A 19,065-nucleotide genomic window follows, 5' to 3' on the forward strand; every position below is an offset into this window, starting at 1 on the left:
TGTAGGCCTTACTCCACCCTGACACTTGAGTAAAATAAAAAATGTTCTTAGAAAATTGAATCTGTTGCCTGTTTTACTTCATGATGTCTTTGCAACCACTACATTAATTATTGTAAAGCACCTTGGCGTAAAGTGCTATTGAAGCAAATAAAGAAATAAACAAATTACATTGCTCCCCCCACTCCAAAACCTACAACTACATTCAATCAGGATTCAATGGATGCACTAAATGCCTCTAGCATGTCTACAGATGCTTCTCTGATGCCACTCTGAAAGATCAACCCTGGCGTTGGGCCAGAAGTGTTGCCATTAGTCAAGAAGACTGCCATCACTCATGTTACCTCAATTAAAGAACATGCTAGCACTCCACTTTTAGCAGTCTCCTCAATCTAGGAAAGTATGCCACCCAGAAAAGAGCTATTTTTCTGAAAATGGATACAGCATGCATTTTTCCAAATAAAATGTACAGTTGAATTGGAATGCCTGGAACATGGACTAAGGTGTATAATAAGAGGAATAACGTACAGGTGTTTGCTTGTCACCTTATGATGCTTTCTTGTTCCCGCATGATGCATGGGCTGGCCACCCAAAGCATCCGCACCAGTAACGAGTAGATAAGCAAAAAAAAAGTGTCTGTTGGCCTGTTTATGTAGGAGGGAATTTGGTGGGGAGCGGGAAGGGAAATTGGTGTGTTTTTACATGGAGATATTGGTGTATATTGACACAGCCCGCATGGACATTCAATTGTGGGCAAAGATCACATTTGGGTGTTATGTGGACATACTGCATATATTGGTGCAGCCAGCATGAACATGTTTTTCTTAGTGGCAGTATGTGCAAATCAAGTAAACGATTTTTCTTATATGGGTATTCGGCCATATATGTGTGCAGGCAACATTGACCTGTTTTCTTACCATAGCATTATTGGCATTCTGGGCAAAGAAAACATAAGGGTCCCTTAATTGGAAATACTGGTGGATATGCTGTTGGTGTAGCCAGAATGGATATGTTTCCTTACATGGCATTGCTGGCATTATGGTCAAAGTCAACATGAGTGAGTAGTTATGTGGGACTACTGGCATATATTGGCATAGCCATCATGGACATGGTTTCTTAGAGTGACATTACAGGCAATGACCTCATGAGTGTTCTCAATGGAAATACTGGCATATGTTGGCTTGTGCTCACTAGCTATGGTTGGTGGCTTGGGTACATTTGTGGAAAATATTTATAAGCCTCTAATAAAAATATTCACCCTGTTAGGTCACTGTGGGTCACCAAACCACTGAACCAAATGTTTGGTATCCCATAAACACTCAGAAGTCAATTTCGGGCAGTTCCCAAAACTCTGTAAAGTGACCTCTATGCCCCCAGTGACTTCCGACCAGTCACACCACCCTAAAAAGCCTTGTTTTGTTTGCAACAGCAATGGAAAAAGAACACCAGTTTAATATGCCCCCACTGTTTTATTGGAAAGTTCTAAAATTCTCAGGATCTCACACCACCTGATCTAGTTCCCCGATCTATAACTGGAGTACCATCAAATTGGTTAATAATAACAGCAGTCATTCGAACTCTCAGAATTGTGAGGCATCTGGCATGCATTACTATACAGTGGCAGCTGGTACATTTTTAAAGTGTGGGGTGTATATTTTACTTGAAGTGTCCAGAATGAGCCCACACCAACCCAGGGTGGTTCAATGGTATTCTCCCACCGAGAAAATCACGCAGTCTGTTTCAGCAATATATATGCCAGTTCATGAGGCTTTTCTTTGCAATATATACCAGCATTTCAACCGGAAAATACATGTTCATGTGAAGTGTATCATGCAGCCCATCAAAACAGTCTATGACAGCACTGGCTGCCTTCCATGCTTGTTGTGCCCAATGAATCAAGTGGCTTGTCTCAACTGTCTATGACAGCACTGCTACTGTAAAATTCATTTTAATGCTGCTTGTGCCCAGCAAAAATCATGAGGCCTGTTGCAGCAATACATGCAATGTCAAGTGGTTTTATATTGTGTGACATCGGCCGTTTTGGTGGTGTCTTGACTCAGGGAAAAAAGTCAGAGGTGAGAGGAAGATTTTTGGAAGGACACAGAAAGACCAGTTGTAAAACCTAAAGTGTTGATGAGTGCAGATCTGAAGAAAGCATTTCCTGTGCATGGGTATGGTTATGTTTAGTTTCCTTTTGTGAGAAGGGTATATGGATCCTGTAGGGGGCCCGATTCATCAATATCCTGTTGGACTCACTAGCAGTGAGGTCTGCCTGGAAAGCGCAAAGATTAAGTACAATTTAGTTTGTAAAAAGAGGCAAACTTGATGGAAAAACATTATCAAAATATACAGACCTTATAGTTAGTGTTGGGGTGGTCAGGAAAGGTCCCACCATGATAGAGGAGTTCATGATGCATGAGCCATATTTGTGGCTGGCGGTGCAGCAAAGTTAGCGCGAGGTTGCAGTTTTATATATATATCCACTGTAGTTAAATGTGAATGGGATATGTTACTTTAAGTGATACTTTGTGTTCATGTTGTTGCATATAAGATTTGCATGAACGTAGCAGCATAAATGTAAAAATCACCAAATGAAATTTAAGCACAATCCAGACATGGTGTGCCATGAGTTATTAAACATGCATGCACACTGATATACATACACAGGGAATTCTAAATCTACATTTAGTGGTTTTTTTTAAAATAAATTGATTGATCTCGGCAATCAGGGTTTCGCAAGATGAATTTTAAGTGACTTGGAGAAACTGGCTTTGCAGAGTGTCAGAGGCGAGAGGAAGGGGAAATGAGCTGCTACGACCTTAGCAGATGGTCAGCTCAGCTAAGAAACCAACCAGGGTTTCGATTGTATTCATGATGTGCCATGCGTGCTGAATTGGTAGTTGTCAGATTTTCCAATGACGCCAGTAAGCAGAGGTGCATGAGATGGTTATCGACAGTTCAAAGGGAATCTGTTTATTCTGCTCTCTCTCGTGTCATTTGAATATCCCTGCAAACCATGTGCAAATTACATTTAGGATTAAGAGTTCTCAGACCAGCTGGGACTTGTAATGAATTATGTTTGTATGTGAATGTATAACTGTATGATGATATCATGACCTACCACGGATGAATCCTATAAAGAGGTGTGTTCTGCACATGATCTGAAGATGGTACTTAAGATAATCACAAATGAGAATGGGGCAAGTGGAGAAAGATGGGATTTCTTTGTATAGATTTTAACCAATTACGATGGGAGAGTGCTTTGTAATAAAATAGATGGTAGTATTTTAACTGTTGCAAACATGTATATAATGTGTCAAATTGTGAGGTTCAGGGAGACTTGGGTTAGTTTGACTCCATAGGGTCATCTTGCCCCTCTTGGCTGTTTTTACAATAAACCTGCTTTATGGACAATGCACTTGCTTCTTAAGAGGTGGACCGACTCTGGGTTAAGGTGATTGGAGGCCTACCCCAACATTTTTGGTGACTGACGAAAGGACCCCGGGCTTGCCAAGACATTGGGAGTCTCCTGTCCGCACAACTCGGCTGCAGCGCCTCTCTGCGGGCACCAGTCTTACCTGCATGGTGAAAAAGAGATGTTTACAGGTGCCATATTGGTTAAAGACTTGTCTGTTTCCCGGAGGTGTGGAACTGTTGTCCAGCTGTGCTGGACAAATTGACGGAACACCACATTGGTTTGACGTGAGTGGACTTTTTTTGGGGGGTGAAGCAAGTGGGTTTTTCTTTGAAATGAAATTAAATGATATTTTATTTAAATCACGCTCGTACACAAGTGTTTCAGAGCGCGACCAGGCAGAAAGGGAGGGGAACAAAGAAAAAACAGAAAACAGCGATCTTACTAGGCCCAGTGACATTTAAGAAAGCGCAAGTGCAAGGGAAAGGAAAATGGGGGAGAAGTGCAGGGGGTGGGGGGAGTGGAAAGTGCGAAACAGAGGAGAGGAAACATGAATAAATATTAAATATAATAAATAATAAATAAGGGCTTTAAACCATGGTAGTGCAGCCAGCAAGTGGCAGGTGAAAGTTAGTCAGAAAGGTATATCTGATAGTTGCAGAAGAAACGTGGGAGGGGGACTGTATGGGTACAGATACAGAACTCTAGTGCAGATGGTGGCCTGGAGGCAGTGCAGGAGGGTGGTAGGATGAGCAGATACCTGGGCCCGAAAGAATAGAGGGTGGCAAGGTGCACAATGCCATGAGAAGAAACAGATCAACAGGGGACAAGGGGGGCAAAGGCAGAGGCAAAGAGGAAGGTCTTGAGAAGTTTCCAGAACCGAAGATGTTTTTCCTCAAGTTTCAAGGTGGCCGGGAGGCTGTTCCAAAGGGAGGCACCAGCTGAAGACAGAGATCTACCCCCAGCTCGTTTTTTTGCAAAACGACTAACCCTGAGGGAGTTTCAAGTAGAGGAGCGAAGGGCTCGAGAGGGGAGGTATTTACGGAGGGATAGTTGAAGGTATTTTGGACCCAGGCCCCACAAAGCCTTGTGGACAATGCAGAGGGTTTTAAATCTAATCCTTGCATCCACTGGGAGCCAATGAAGGGATTTCAAGGCTGGAGAGATACGATCCCAGGGCTTGAGGCCAAGGACAAGTCTTGCAGTCCTGTTCTGGATTAGTTGTAGAGGGCGGAGAGTGGAGGCAGGTAGATTTAGGAAGAGGCTGTTACAGTAATCCAGTCTGGAAAGAACCAGAGCTTGGGAGACAGTGAGCTTTTGAGGGAAGGAGAGGAAAGGTAGAGTACCTCTAAGGAGGTTGAGTAAAAAGTTCGATTTTTTGGAGACATCAGAGATGTGTGCGGAGAAGGAAAGTGTAGAGTCAAAGATAACCCCAAGGTTCTTAGCAGCGCAAGTGGGGATGGGAGGAGGGCCAAGGGAGGCCGGCCAGAGAGTGAGAGGAAAGGATGGAGATGGTGTACCAATAAGGAGGATCTCAGTCTTGTTGGCATTTAGACATAGATCATTGGTGGCACACCAATTTCGAATGGTGATTAGACAATCGGAGATGAGGGAAGGAGAGGAGGAGGCTGAAAGAAGCCTGAAAATGAGTTAGGTGTCATCAGCATAGCACTGGAAAGTTGAGCAGAACATTGAGATGCAGTAAGCGAGAGTTGCCAGGTATTGGTTGAAAAGCCAGGGCGAGAGGATAGACTCCTGGGGAACACCACATGTGGAGAGGGAGATAGAAGATAGGAAGGACCCAAATTGTACCTGGGAGGATCTATCAGAGAGAAAAGAGGTCAACCAGGCCAGAGCCTGATCAGTGATGCCGAGGTTGTCACGAAGACAATTGAGTAGGGTGGTATGGTTGACCGTGTCAAACGCAGAGGAGAGGTCAAGTAGGATGAGGACAGAGGGAATGTTAGAATCGAGGTTGGAGAGTAGGTTTTCACGGATGTTCAGGAGAGCAGTTTCCGTTCTTCTGGCAGCTCTGAAGCCAGATTGGTGGTCATGGAGGGAGCCAACAGAGTCAGAATGGAGATTAAGCTGAGAGATGGCCAGCTTTTCCAGGAGCTTGCCCAAAAAGGGAGTAATGGAAATTGGGCAGTAGTTCGCCAGACATGACAGATCAGCAGTGGATTTCTTCAGGAGAGGATGCACAAGGGAGTGTTTAAGAGGGGTGGGGAAAGAGCCAGAGGCAAAGGAGAGGTTGCAGAAATCAGCAAGGGCCGGCGCAAGGGTGTCAATGTGGTCCTTAATGGTTTTAGAGGAACAGGGATGGACCTGTTTTGATGAGGTTTTCATAGATCGGACTTGTCTAGTTATCTCATCAGGGGAGAAAAGAGGAAATGAGGAGAAAGGGGGATGGGGATAGCTGAGGGAGGGTCAGCCAGCTGAGAAGGAGGGCGAGCGGAGGAGAGGGTGGACATGATATCCTGGGTTTTAGAGAGAAAGTGGGAGGCAAGGGCATTGCAAAGATCCTGTGAGGAGAGAGGAGGGGTGGAGACTGCAGCAGGTTTGCCAGCTCCTTGCAGATTTTGAAAAGTTCGGCCGAGTTGTTAGATGCCGCAGAGACGCGGGTTTGTATGTGGACTCTCTTCTTAGTGTGGACAGCAAGTCGGTATTGCCTTTGGAGCAGGCAGCAGGCCAGTTTGTCAGAGGATGAGCAAGAAGCCCTCCATTTCCTTTCCGCCGCCCTACACTTCCGTTTAAGTGTAGCTAGATCAGAGTCATACCAAGAATTGCACTTGGCTTTGGACTTCAAACGGATCCTCATGACGGGGGCAAGAGTATCAAGAGTAGCAGAAATAGAGGAGTAGAGAAGAGAGAGGGCTGTGTCAGGGTGTGAGTCAGCCTGGGGTGGCTGGTAAGGGGATTGGTAAGGGTAGAATTGGAGTGCGTGTGTGAAGTTAGCCGAGGTTACGTGGATTGAAAGGGTGAATGCTTTGAAGGAGTGAGTGAAATGTTTTACGTTGTAAGTCCTTTGTATATATTTTTGCTTAGTTTGTTATTTAAGAGGTGTAAGGATGTATCTTGCACCAACCCATCCATTGTGAGGTTTGTCCTGATACCTTTCAGTTTGCTTGTCCATTTGGCTGGAGCCCTCACCTAGAGGTGAGGTGGCATCTTATGGTAAGTCCACCAGTAGATAGCATCCTGGAGGCTAACCTTGGCATCCTTCATTCTGCATTGACTGTGCAGTCGGAACCCCTCACCTCACTTTTCTTAAGTAGTAAAGGGGTATCTTCCTGTGGTTAGGAAAAAACGGTATTGTAGAAGAGAATACAGTACAAGTGATGGGAGGGAGAGAAGCAGCGTTGTAGTGGAAAACATCTCAATCTATGCTCGAGTGCAGGAGATATCTCAGAGATATTGGCTGGTGTGTGTTTTTTGGACAAGATGCTGTCTTTTTTGTAAGAGTGAGAAGTATAACTAAAGTAAATAGCTAAGCGTGGTGGTTATGGTGTAAGTGAGTAAGGTGAGTGATTGTGGGGGAAGACTAAGTAACTGGGAAGGGGGTAAAAAGGGTTTCTTTGGGTGGACTTTTTGTGCCACAGGTTCGGCTTTGGTGTTATATTTTTGTGAAATTATTTTGGGTTGGAGTATGGAGACTTTGTTGAATCATTTGTGTCAAGTACTCCCTGGCTATAAGGCAAAGATTCTAAAATACCATTGGGAATGGTTGCGGGAAACTAAGGGTAAAATGCTCAATTGTTGGCCTACTGAGGGGACATATGATAAGGGGATTTTGGAAAACGTAAAGCATACTTTTTTATATACAACAAACAAGGGTTGGAAGTTAGGGAAGAGGTTACACATCTTAGAATTATAGAAGATGTGTGAAAAAGGTGGGAAGGCCTATAATGTTAAACTCTAAGAAGGGGCAAAAAAGGAGGATGGAGGAATTTGTACTGCACTGCCCCCATGTGGATGCTATCCTTTATTGCCCACAGAAGGCTATACAGACCCCGAGTTCAAACATCTATTTTCCCCAGCGGCCATGCTAGTGGTTGCGAGACGGACACAGGTAATGCCTCCATTAGCTAAAATTCCTGGAACATGGGATCTTAAGGAACATGGAAGGGTAACTCCTTCAATGTTTAGGGCTCAAGACAGGTTGCAAATGGAGAGCGGAAAGGGAATAACTCCCCCGACTTCTAGATAGCAGAGAGATTAATGGTGGAAGAACGACAGAGAGTGAGGATGGCAGCCAGAAGAGCAGCTAGAAGAGCAGATGAAGGGTTGAGAATGAGGGAGAAAGAGGCGATTATGCAATTTACTGCTAGGATAGAGGATAGGTTGTGAATCGCAGAGGAGTGGGAAAAAATTGAGGAAGCACTGAGGCTATCTGAGGAAGAGGTAATGCTGTTATGGCGGCAGAGAAACGAAGAGCAGAAAGAAGTGACTATAGAGGCAAAGGATGTAGAGGAAGGAAAGTAGAGGCATGGGCAAGTTCTTGTTAGGTTGGATAAATGGATTATCAAAGATATTATTGTGGACCTGGAGAATAGGAATATTTCCATGGGTACTGGGTTTGAGCAGGGAGAACGGAAGCCGGCACCCTATGGTAGTGCTGAGTATGCCTTTGTTCCTGTAGAAGTGTCAGGGGATGTAGTAACAGGAGTAGGGGACGAAGAGGAATGGAAATCAGATGTTGATCAGAGAGAACAGGGTGTAGAACCCCACCTCTCACTCCAGTAGCAGTGACAAAGTGTACACTATGGGGTCTTAGGATGTGCTGTGGTACTCGTATGACCGTAGTAAGTAGCAGGGGAGAATAGATGAATGGGACGGGCCCCACGCCCCCAGTAAAACTAGGTGCAACTTTGTTTCTGTTGCTCCAGAAGGGTCTGGGAAAGGTGTATTATGTCACATGGCAACAGATGGACTGGAATAATTTGATGATGATGCTCACTTTGCTCACTGCAGGGGCGAGGAAGTGGATCTATGCATTAGAAAGACACACTTCTGGTGTCATGTTGGCCATAGGAGACATGAACAGCTTATTCCTGGCTCTAATGGGGGAACAGTGTAGCAGTTTGTAATAATTGCATGGTGCACGTATGGGGGGCCCTGCAGATTATGTATTCCGATATGCCGGATATAAGTTCTATTTTAGCTAAAACTATGAAGATGTATGATGATCCTGATGCTCCCATTCAGTTACATCAAGAGATTTGGAGGGCAGAGATGGGAGAAGCATGGGATAAAAATGTGGAAATTTTCTACCATATGCTAAAGAAGGGACTCACCAAGGGAGTCCAGCATGAGCTAGATGAAGTGGTAGGGATGGAGTCCAGGAGGTGGCTGGAAATTCAGGCACACATTGTGCATTTTTGTAAAAGGAGACAAGTGAAGGAAAAGGAGAGTATGGAACAGGCACACAAGGCAGAGGCCAAACTTATTCAGAAAAAGCTAGTGAAAATCTGTTTGGAAGGGGAAGTGATTACCAGCACCATGGAAGAACAGCAGGAGCAATTGTGACAACAGGGACATGGTGAATCAGGTATGACACAAAGGTGGATGGAGGGGTATGCTCCCGGTCCAAGGCAAATGAGAGGGTTTCCAAATGGCAGGGGAGGATTTTCACAAGGAAGTGAGTCATTTGGCGGGTCCTGAGGAATTGGTCCCCAATTTAATAGGCAGATGGGAAATAACTACGGAGGGTTGTATAGGATTCAGTGTTCGTTGTGCAGAAAGATGGGACATGTGTCACGAGATTGTCAAGACAAGTTACTGTATTTTAATGTGGGAACTCAGCAGATGAAATTACAGACCATGCCATATGCAATCACAGCAGGTACGGGTTGAACAGAACCCAGTGAATAGGGCTGCACAGACCTATGGGATCCCACCAACCACGCCAGCACAGGCATCGGTACAGACATGGGAGAAAAATCCTTTACCCATAGGAACCGTCACTCATTACACTGGAGCAAGTGATTTTGAAGGAAATCGTTTCTCGCTCCCTGGTACTAATATGTACCAAGAATAGGGGAGCCCACAGCGATCTCTGGTGTGCCCAGTCAGGTCTGTTACCACTGATCTAGAAGAGGAACCCTGGATAGGTGTGCAGGTAGTTAACCAAATGTTTTCATTCATGGTCGATACAGGCGCTACACAATCTTGCATCAAGGATGGTGATTTCCCCTTGTTAGGCAAAACGACGGACACACAGATTCTCTGGGGGGTATTCTGTTGTTTCCTTATACTGAATATCTACATATCAAGGTAGGTAGACAAAATGTATATGCTCCTTTGTTGTATTGCACAGATACCCCAGCAAATCCCTTGGGCAGAGAACCCCTGACCAAGCTTTGAATGTTGATTGCTTTCACGGAGGAAGGTATAGTATGCTCTTCTCCATTTTAGGAAAAGCAGCGTGTTTGCATGCATACTGTAGTGAGTGCATGATAAGGGGGGTGCCTGTACATTAAACTTTGTTTCTTCATGGGGTAATGGTTTTGTTGAGTTGAGTCCCGGGAATTAGAGAGCAGACATGGCGGGTACCGATTGAGTTTTTGTTTAGTGAGGAGAGTTATTGAATCTCCTCTACACTATTGTACTGCAGGAGTTAACACCAGGTACCATTGTTACGATTCTTCTAGAAGCAGTAGTCATCAAGAAGAAAAGGGTGGTTCTCTCAGGCACTGATGAGGAAGGTGTAAAGTTTTGGAGCAGTGTGAATAAAATTGAAACCGGGAGCAATATTACAATAGGTTAAGCAGTACCCCATGTCAAGCGAGGCAGAGGAGGGGATTTATGAGACCATTATGTCGTTGTTAAAGCAAGGCATAATACGACCTTATGTGTCCCCATGTAAATATGGCCATCTATCCTGTGCAGAAAGCGAAGGGGTCCAGTTGGTGAATGGTTCAGGATTTGGGCCTCCTCGATAATATTTTTGAGGTGGAATTTCCAGTGGTACAGAATCCTGCTACTTTTCTCTGTAATATCCCTACTGGGTCAACCCACTTCACAGTGATTGATTTGAATAATGCATTTTTCTCGGTTCCCTTACACCCTGATTCTCAGTACCGCATGGCTTTTATGTATTGTGGGCAGAGATTCAAGCGCATAAAGTTGTCCCAAGGGTACTGTGCATCTCTGAGTGTTTTCAACGGAGTAGTTAAAATTAATTTGGGGAATTTACATGTGTCCAGTACAGTAATCCAGTACACTGATGATTTGCTAGTCTGTAGGATTTCAGAAGAGCAGTGTAGAGGAGATTCAATAACTCTCCTCACCCCGCTTACAGAGAAGGGGTACAAACTAAACAAAAACTAATTGAATATTTGGGGAAAGTGACATCGCCTGCAAGAAGGAAGATAATGCCAGAGAGAGCCACGGAAGTTCAGAATACACCTCAGCCAGTCACGGTGAAACAACTGCAGCAATCTTTGGGACTCTGTAACTATTGTAGATCTTGAATCTTTGACTACTCTAGTTACATGAGTCCCTTACTGCATGGACTTAAGGAAGCACAGAAGTTGAAGGGTCCGATAGAAAGGTCTGAAGAAACGGTAACTTGCTTTCGAGAACTCTAGGCTGCGATCAGCAATGCCCCGGTCTTATTGACCCTGAATTACAAACCTTTTTAAAATGTGTTTTCTCACTTGAACGAGCAGGTGATGACAGCATCGCTAGGCCATAAACCATTAGCATACTTTAGCGAACTCCTAGATCCAGTGATGCAGGGACAGTTTCCTTGTGCGCAAGCTTTAGCAGCAGCCGCTTTTGCAATTCAAAAGTCTTCAACCATTACCATGGATTGCCTGGTGACATTGTACGTAGAATATGCAGTCTTTGCGATCTTGGATGTCCAAGTTGACTTTGACGACCCAACTAGTTTTAGGGTATGATGTTATTTTATCGAATGCATCAATACATCCCCTTTGGTGTCACCTAGTCAATCCCGTGATATTTGCAGCTGAGCCAGTGAGACCTAATGACCTTGTCCACAATTGTTCAACATATGAGGAAGAGAGGATGAGTGTTAAGGAGGATGCTTTGGAAGGAGGCAAGGTATGTTTTGTTGACAAGTCCTCGACCATCAATCAGGACACTGGTGAGAGGCATACGGGTGCAGCCATTGTGGGCCATGTGGATGTGGAATAAAAGGACAGACTGAAGAAATGGTTGCCTTTCCATTACTCCGCGCAAGAGGCGGAACTAGTTGCACTTATAGAGGTGCTAGAAATGAGTAAGGGCAAGGCAGTCACTATTTATTCTGACTCTACATATGTAACCTCCACTTTGCATTCAGGGTTATCACGGTGGCAGAGAAGAGGATTTAGGAGATCTGATGGGTCTCCTCTCCAGCATGTTGCACTGATATCCAGACTAATCAAAGCGTTAACCCTGCTCATAGAGGTAGGCATTGTAAAATGCACTGCGCATACTAATTGTACTAACTCCATAGCACTTGGAAATTATGTGCTATACACCATTGGACATCATAGATGCCAGAGAGAGCCACGGAAGTTCAGAATACACCTCAGCCAGTCACGGTGAAACAACTGCAGCAATCTTTGGGACTCTGTAACTATTGTAGATCTTGAATCTTTGACTACTCTAGTTACATGAGTCCCTTACTGCATGGACTTAAGGAAGCACAGAAGTTGAAGGGTCCGATAGAAAGGTCTGAAGAAACGGTAACTTGCTTTCGAGAACTCTAGGCTGCGATCAGCAATGCCCCGGTCTTATTGACCCTGAATTACAAACCTTTTTAAAATGTGTTTTCTCACTTGAACGAGCAGGTGATGACAGCATCGCTAGGCCATAAACCATTAGCATACTTTAGCGAACTCCTAGATCCAGTGATGCAGGGACAGTTTCCTTGTGCGCAAGCTTTAGCAGCAGCCGCTTTTGCAATTCAAAAGTCTTCAACCATTACCATGGATTGCCTGGTGACATTGTACGTAGAATATGCAGTCTTTGCGATCTTGGATGTCCAAGTTGACTTTGACGACCCAACTAGTTTTAGGGTATGATGTTATTTTATCGAATGCATCAATACATCCCCTTTGGTGTCACCTAGTCAATCCCGTGATATTTGCAGCTGAGCCAGTGAGACCTAATGACCTTGTCCACAATTGTTCAACATATGAGGAAGAGAGGATGAGTGTTAAGGAGGATGCTTTGGAAGGAGGCAAGGTATGTTTTGTTGACAAGTCCTCGACCATCAATCAGGACACTGGTGAGAGGCATACGGGTGCAGCCATTGTGGGCCATGTGGATGTGGAATAAAAGGACAGACTGAAGAAATGGTTGCCTTTCCATTACTCCGCGCAAGAGGCGGAACTAGTTGCACTTATAGAGGTGCTAGAAATGAGTAAGGGCAAGGCAGTCACTATTTATTCTGACTCTACATATGTAACCTCCACTTTGCATTCAGGGTTATCACGGTGGCAGAGAAGAGGATTTAGGAGATCTGATGGGTCTCCTCTCCAGCATGTTGCACTGATATCCAGACTAATCAAAGCGTTAACCCTGCTCATAGAGGTAGGCATTGTAAAATGCACTGCGCATACTAATTGTACTAACTCCATAGCACTTGGAAATTATGTGCTATACACCATTGGACATCATAGAGCTATAAGTGAAATCTGACAAGAGCAGAGTGACAGCATGAAGGAAAGATACTGAGACGCACTGAAACGATATGCAAATACTTAAAGAATGAAGATGTAACTGAAGTAACAAGAGAAACATGTAATGGAATATGAAGAAATGATATAAGCAAAGAAGATAAAGTAACCTGTTGACTAATAAGTGTGTATATGCAGAAACGCAAGGTCGATGAGACATATAGAAGCTTGCTGCAGAAGAAAACATAATGAGGCTGGGGCAGCCATGATGGAAATATGGACGTTGGACTCTTATTGAAACCAATTTAGCTACCTACGAGATAGGCCAGAGCTGCAGTGTCAGGAGACGATGGCAAAACAGTTTTGTGTGAGGAATAAAGAGGAGTTTATTGGTCTGGGCTCAAAGATGCTACTCCAAGGAATAATTACAAGGAACGAGGGGAGTTAAAAGGATATGCCATGTTCGTAAAACGTATTTCTATTAGATTAAGTGAAGAAGAAAACATCTGTTTGAGCAAAGTATTGGGCAATTAAAGATGGGAAAAGCCTATGCCAGGTGGAGCGAGCACATCTTTAAAGAACAAGGGGAGTAATGACACCCAGCACAATTGAATCAAATCGCAGTAAATTGAAGGTCAAAATGGACAAAGTCGTGATCACCTCACATGTGATTCAGAAGTCGAAAACAAGGGCTATTCATTAAGCTCCAGATGAAGATATGGTGTGTCTACACTGCCTTAGAAGTCCCAGAATCAGGAACAGACTGCAAGGTCAACTACAAAGGAGAAGCCTTGGCTTAGGGTCAGACCGATGAAAGATGGACTAATTGGGAAAGTGGGGAGTAGTCTGACATTACTCTCTATACCTGTGTTGCTTTTTGCTTATGTGCTGCTGCTAATGGGCCGAAAGTCCAAGGTTGGGAAAGCAGGCCAGCCAATCAGAATGTCTATGTAGCAACATGTTATACGATGTTGCAAAGACCAATCCGCTGCCATTATTCTACTATAATCAGTATCATACATATTTAGAGGTGATTCAAGGGGTGGCCACCAGATAAGGGGTAGCCAGTGATGTTATTAATACTTATACATACTATATATACATATGTTCCCTTAACCAATCCCTCCCTGCAATAGGTTTTACAGATTGCCACGTAGGATGATGTCCTAGATGGCTAGTATTGAGGTATAAAACCTTTGTATAATTACATTTGGGTGTGAGTGTGTGGACTACAGCTTGTTGTTCGGCAGATTACCCTAGTACTTTGCCATATTCTTAGAGTCTGTCTGGTTATTTGGGTCCAAGATCTTTATTGGTAATTCCATATAGCACATGAGACACTTGAAGGTGCTAGAGCACATTCTGTATGCAAAGAGTCCAATTGAGTTTACAATGGTCTATTATCATCAGTAACCGATGGGTGCAAGGGTTGAAGAGGTGCAGAGCTGGGGGGATGAGGGGACTCTTAGAAGAAGCAGTGTCATGCATTAACCAAGAATGTGGAAAAGTGTGGCAAAAAAAATCTATAACATCTGACATGGCTCAAGGAGCAATAAGAAAAATCTGTTAAGATACAGACACATACCCATTTTCCTCTGTTTTAAGGGCGATAACACAGTGCCTGCTGGCACAAATGGGAACTGCAGCCGCACGCTTTGCAACGCCGACTTGGCTAGAGGTACCGCTACACTTCAGAACATTTTTGGGACTTGCAAATAGTAAGCCTACAGGCAGTTGCCTCTAGCGTGGCGAGGTGTGTGTAGTTTCATCACGTTACATGTGCCTGTCCTTGTCATTGGGGAGGAACACTTGCTGCTGGCCCGCTCAGTGCTCAAAGCCACATCTCTGCCCCCTTTATCCCATGTGCCCCTTGCGTCCCCTGTATCACCACACATGGACATATCAATGACTCTGTCTGACCACAGAAAGGAGGGGCTATTGTAACAGACCAAACAGTCCAATTACATCACTGCGGCATCATCAACATTTTTAATGAACATTAGTGAACAGTACCAGCTGTTTAGTCGCACTGAGACCTTCTCATCCCTAGCACCTGGTGTCCAAGCAGCAGTAAATGCCAAGTGGCTCCTGGTGACCCGGTATGAACTGCTGCTGTTCGTCAATTCTACTAAATCAGCTTTTAGTGCCCTCAAGGAAGAACTGCGAGCCCTCTTGCTCATAGCCTTGCGGAAAAGGTATATCCTCAACATCCTAACAGCTATGGAGGGAGGGGTCTGCTGGAAGATATGTAGTACATGCTGTACATTTCTGCCTCCCAATGATTCGGAGAACGGGACTCTTACAGACTATTGCCACCTTGCATAAGCTCAGAGTGATTATGAAGAACGAGACAGGAATGACAAATGACTCTTGGTTGGACTCTCTTTTTTAGATCTATGTGAAAATCCCCCAAAAGATAACGAGGTGGAAAAGACAGACTTTTTTATTAGTTAAACTTTCCAAAAAGGTGCCTTTTTCCACTTTTGTTTTTTAATAATGCGTGGGTAGTCCCCCTGCACCCCCCTCTCCCCCCTACCTTAAATTATATCCTTACCCACCACCCATCTATTTTTTAATAAAAATTGTAACAAATCTCAGAATAATTCGACCAAAAAAACTCACCCTTTTCCACCTTGTTATTTTGTAATTTCTTTTTTTTTGGGTAATACACTTTTTTGGGTGCCGTCTTGGATGAGCCTAGCTGTGAGAATTTTAGTACCTATTTATGTCTTTTTTCTTAGTATGTTTTGTTCTAGTCAAATGCTCTTATGATGTTGTTCTAACCAGGTTCCGAAAGCAGCTGACATGATGACTGTGATCCTATCCAAAGATATAACCACTACCATTTCACATCACATGGGTACTCAGACTGAAGCTGTTTTGTGTCATCCACCAATTTGGGATGATTGTTTGGAGCAACAGGCAGATTGCAGAAAAGGTGGGGGGGTGAGGTGAGTTCATCCAGCGGAGGAGTATGTCCATATTTGGACCAATGTGAGAGATGATGGTTGGGTGTGTAGAGGAGGTCCCAAATAAAGCCTGCACTACAGTCACCCTTTTGAAGTACCAGGAACGTTCACACCAAAATATGTGATGTATGATGAGCAACTAAACCAGCAGAGAGCTGCAGTAGGGTTCTGGCCAGTACCTATCAGAAGAACAACACCTATTGAAGTACCGATACCCAGAAAACCATGGACAGTAAGGTATCCATTATGAAAACCCTACCAGCAAATGAGACGAAATGAAGATTTCTGAAGTACCATCCCTGAAGAAACCAAAAAGGTCTTAATGGAAGACGAATGGTGACGTCACAAGGACCCGGACGGACACATAGATAGAAGAAATGATGACCCAAGGATGACACAAAGAGACAAAACACCATGAGAAAAGAGATTGAGAGCTTAAAATGATAGAAAGCTATCAAAACATAAGAGAGTTAAGCTGTAAGCAAAATTAATACAGTTGATCAGTTTACACATATAAATATGCTTGGAACCGCAAGAAAGCAAAGAAACCAGTACAGCTTGCTATGCTAAGTAGAAGAATAGCGCAGCATGCGCCATTATACATAATCTACCTCAAAACGAAGCACAGTATTATAAGTAAGTCCACTTTGCAAAACAAAGAAGAAACAACCCAGGTTACTAAAGACCGTATGATCAGAGATTCATATTCTAGAAAAACGTGAAGAGACGGCTGAATTGAAACTCAGCAGACGGCAATTCTTGCCAGGAGAAGCCATGGCCAAGCTAATAGAAGAGGAACAGTAGCTACGTCTAATTGAAACTTAAGAACAGAATGTCCTGTCTCTGAAAGGTCGATATAAGGAGGCGTAGGCAGGTGGCTGAGCTAAATAAGCATCAAATACCCAAATTGAGAGAGACGAGACAAATTCACGGTGTGGGAATCACGTGACCAGACGAGCGAGAAGGAGCACGAGTTCCCACCTACGCTTGGCATCCGCCCAGGCAGAGATATCAGAACTTTTCCAGACAGAAGGTGCAGTTTCGAGGCCAACCACATTGAAATAATTGACACATAGTTGCTGAAGCGATGATTGATTGTAACCATAATTGGAGAAAGGCCGGGTAACTAGGGGGCACCCCACACCTGGTCGACTGTTCTGCATGCTGCTAAGCAAAGTAGAAGAACTTGCATGGGGTTGGTGCCAACCCAATCACGATGGACCAAATAATCTAGGGTCCTATAGTTAGTAGAACCATTAGGACATCGTACTTTTAGTGACGTCTGCAGTAGTCATTTTTAAAGGAAGGGCTTAGATGCACACCTGACAGTGTTTATCCAATCCCCTCACTCCGTTACCATATACAGATATAGCACCTATATTAAAGTTACCTTTTCCCAACCAATAGAAATGCATATTAACTTTTGAGAGTTACACGTCAGATTATGACGAGTTTTGAGTATAAATGTTACAACTTGTATGAAGTTCGTTGGAGTTGAAGCGAGACGGGCTATCGCATCACTGCTGACCATAACCTCCTGTTTTTTGTACTTAAACTGACTCCCTTTGCCAAACCATTGAGTTGTCCTTATTGATTGATGTTGGATTAATAAATCTGCACCCCCATCCATCTCAAGGATGCAGCTATCTCATCTTAAAGTACTTCGGAGCAAGCCTCGGCTCAATGGGCCGGCCGGGGGTCTCTGGAGTACAGGTTTTTTCCAGAGAAGGTGTTTTTGAAGAACAGGAATATGATTTGTTAACTAACAGGGGAATGTTGGGCTGGTCAGGAAAGGTCCCACTGAGATGGAGGAGTTCATGTTGCATGTGCCATATTTGTGATTGGGGGTGCAGCAAAGTTAGTGCAAGGTTGCAATTTTAAATATGCACCCAGTTTAGTTAAATGTGAATGAGATATGTTACTTTAAGTGTTACTTTGTGTTCAAGGTGATACATATTAGATGTGCATGCATGCAGCAAGATGAATGTAAAAATTGCCAAATGAAACATAAGCACGATTCAGATATGGTGTGCTATGCAGTGCCTAGAACTGGGCAACAAGGAGTTTCATAATGTACATGCAAGGAAGGGGAATGGTCATAGAGAACCCGCTGTGAACTAAATGTGACAGTTATTAAGAATTCATGCACACTGATATACATACACAAGGAATTATAAATATACATGTAGGGGCTTTTTTAAATAAATGTGCTAAAACCTGGCAGTCAGGGATTTGCAAGATTAATTTTAAGTGACTTGGAGAAGCTGGTTTTGCAAGAGTTTCAGAGACCAGAGGAAGGGTAAATGAGTAAGTACAACCTTAGAAGATGGTCAGCTCAGGTAGCAAACTGCCCTGGGATTTTATTGCATGGTATTATTGTGAAGGCAGATGTAATCTTTTTTAAGTGCATGGGGGTTTACAGAGCGGTATACAAACATTTGCTTTTGCTCAACAATAAATGTGGAGTGAAGGACACCTGAGTCCAGGGTTGACTGATATTCTGTGTTTAGATTGTTTTCAGGATGTGCCATGTGTGCTGAATTGGTAGTCGTTACATTAGAATTGTTCAATGCCGCCAGTAAACAGTTGTGGGTGAGAAAGTTATGGACAGTTCAAAGGGAACCTGTTTATTGTGCTCTCTCTCATGTCGGTTGAAGTATCTGTACAAACCTTGTGAAAATTACAATTAGGATTAAAAGGTCTCAGACCAGCTGGGACTTGTAATGAATTATGTTTGTATGTGAATGTATAACTGTATGGTGATGTCATGAACTACAACGGACAAATCCTAAAAAGAGGTGTGTTCTGCACATGAGTTGAAGATGGTAGTTTAGATAACGGCCACCAATGAGAATGGGGGAATTGGAGAAAGATGGGATTTCTTTGTTTAGGTTTAAACCAATCACGTGTGAGAGGGGAAGGTAGCTGTGTGTGGACTGAGCCATACTACTTAGCCCACCATCTTAGATTGGTACGGGCATGTGGACTCACACATGAGAGAACATGGGAGAGGAAAGGACCTCTCTAAGAGGAGGGAAGGCGGGGGCCATCT

This window comes from Ambystoma mexicanum, chromosome 2p, assembly GCF_040938575.1.
Source record: "Ambystoma mexicanum isolate Mex_15411 chromosome 2p, UKY_AmexF1_1, whole genome shotgun sequence".
Taxonomy (NCBI): domain Eukaryota; kingdom Metazoa; phylum Chordata; class Amphibia; order Caudata; family Ambystomatidae; genus Ambystoma; species Ambystoma mexicanum.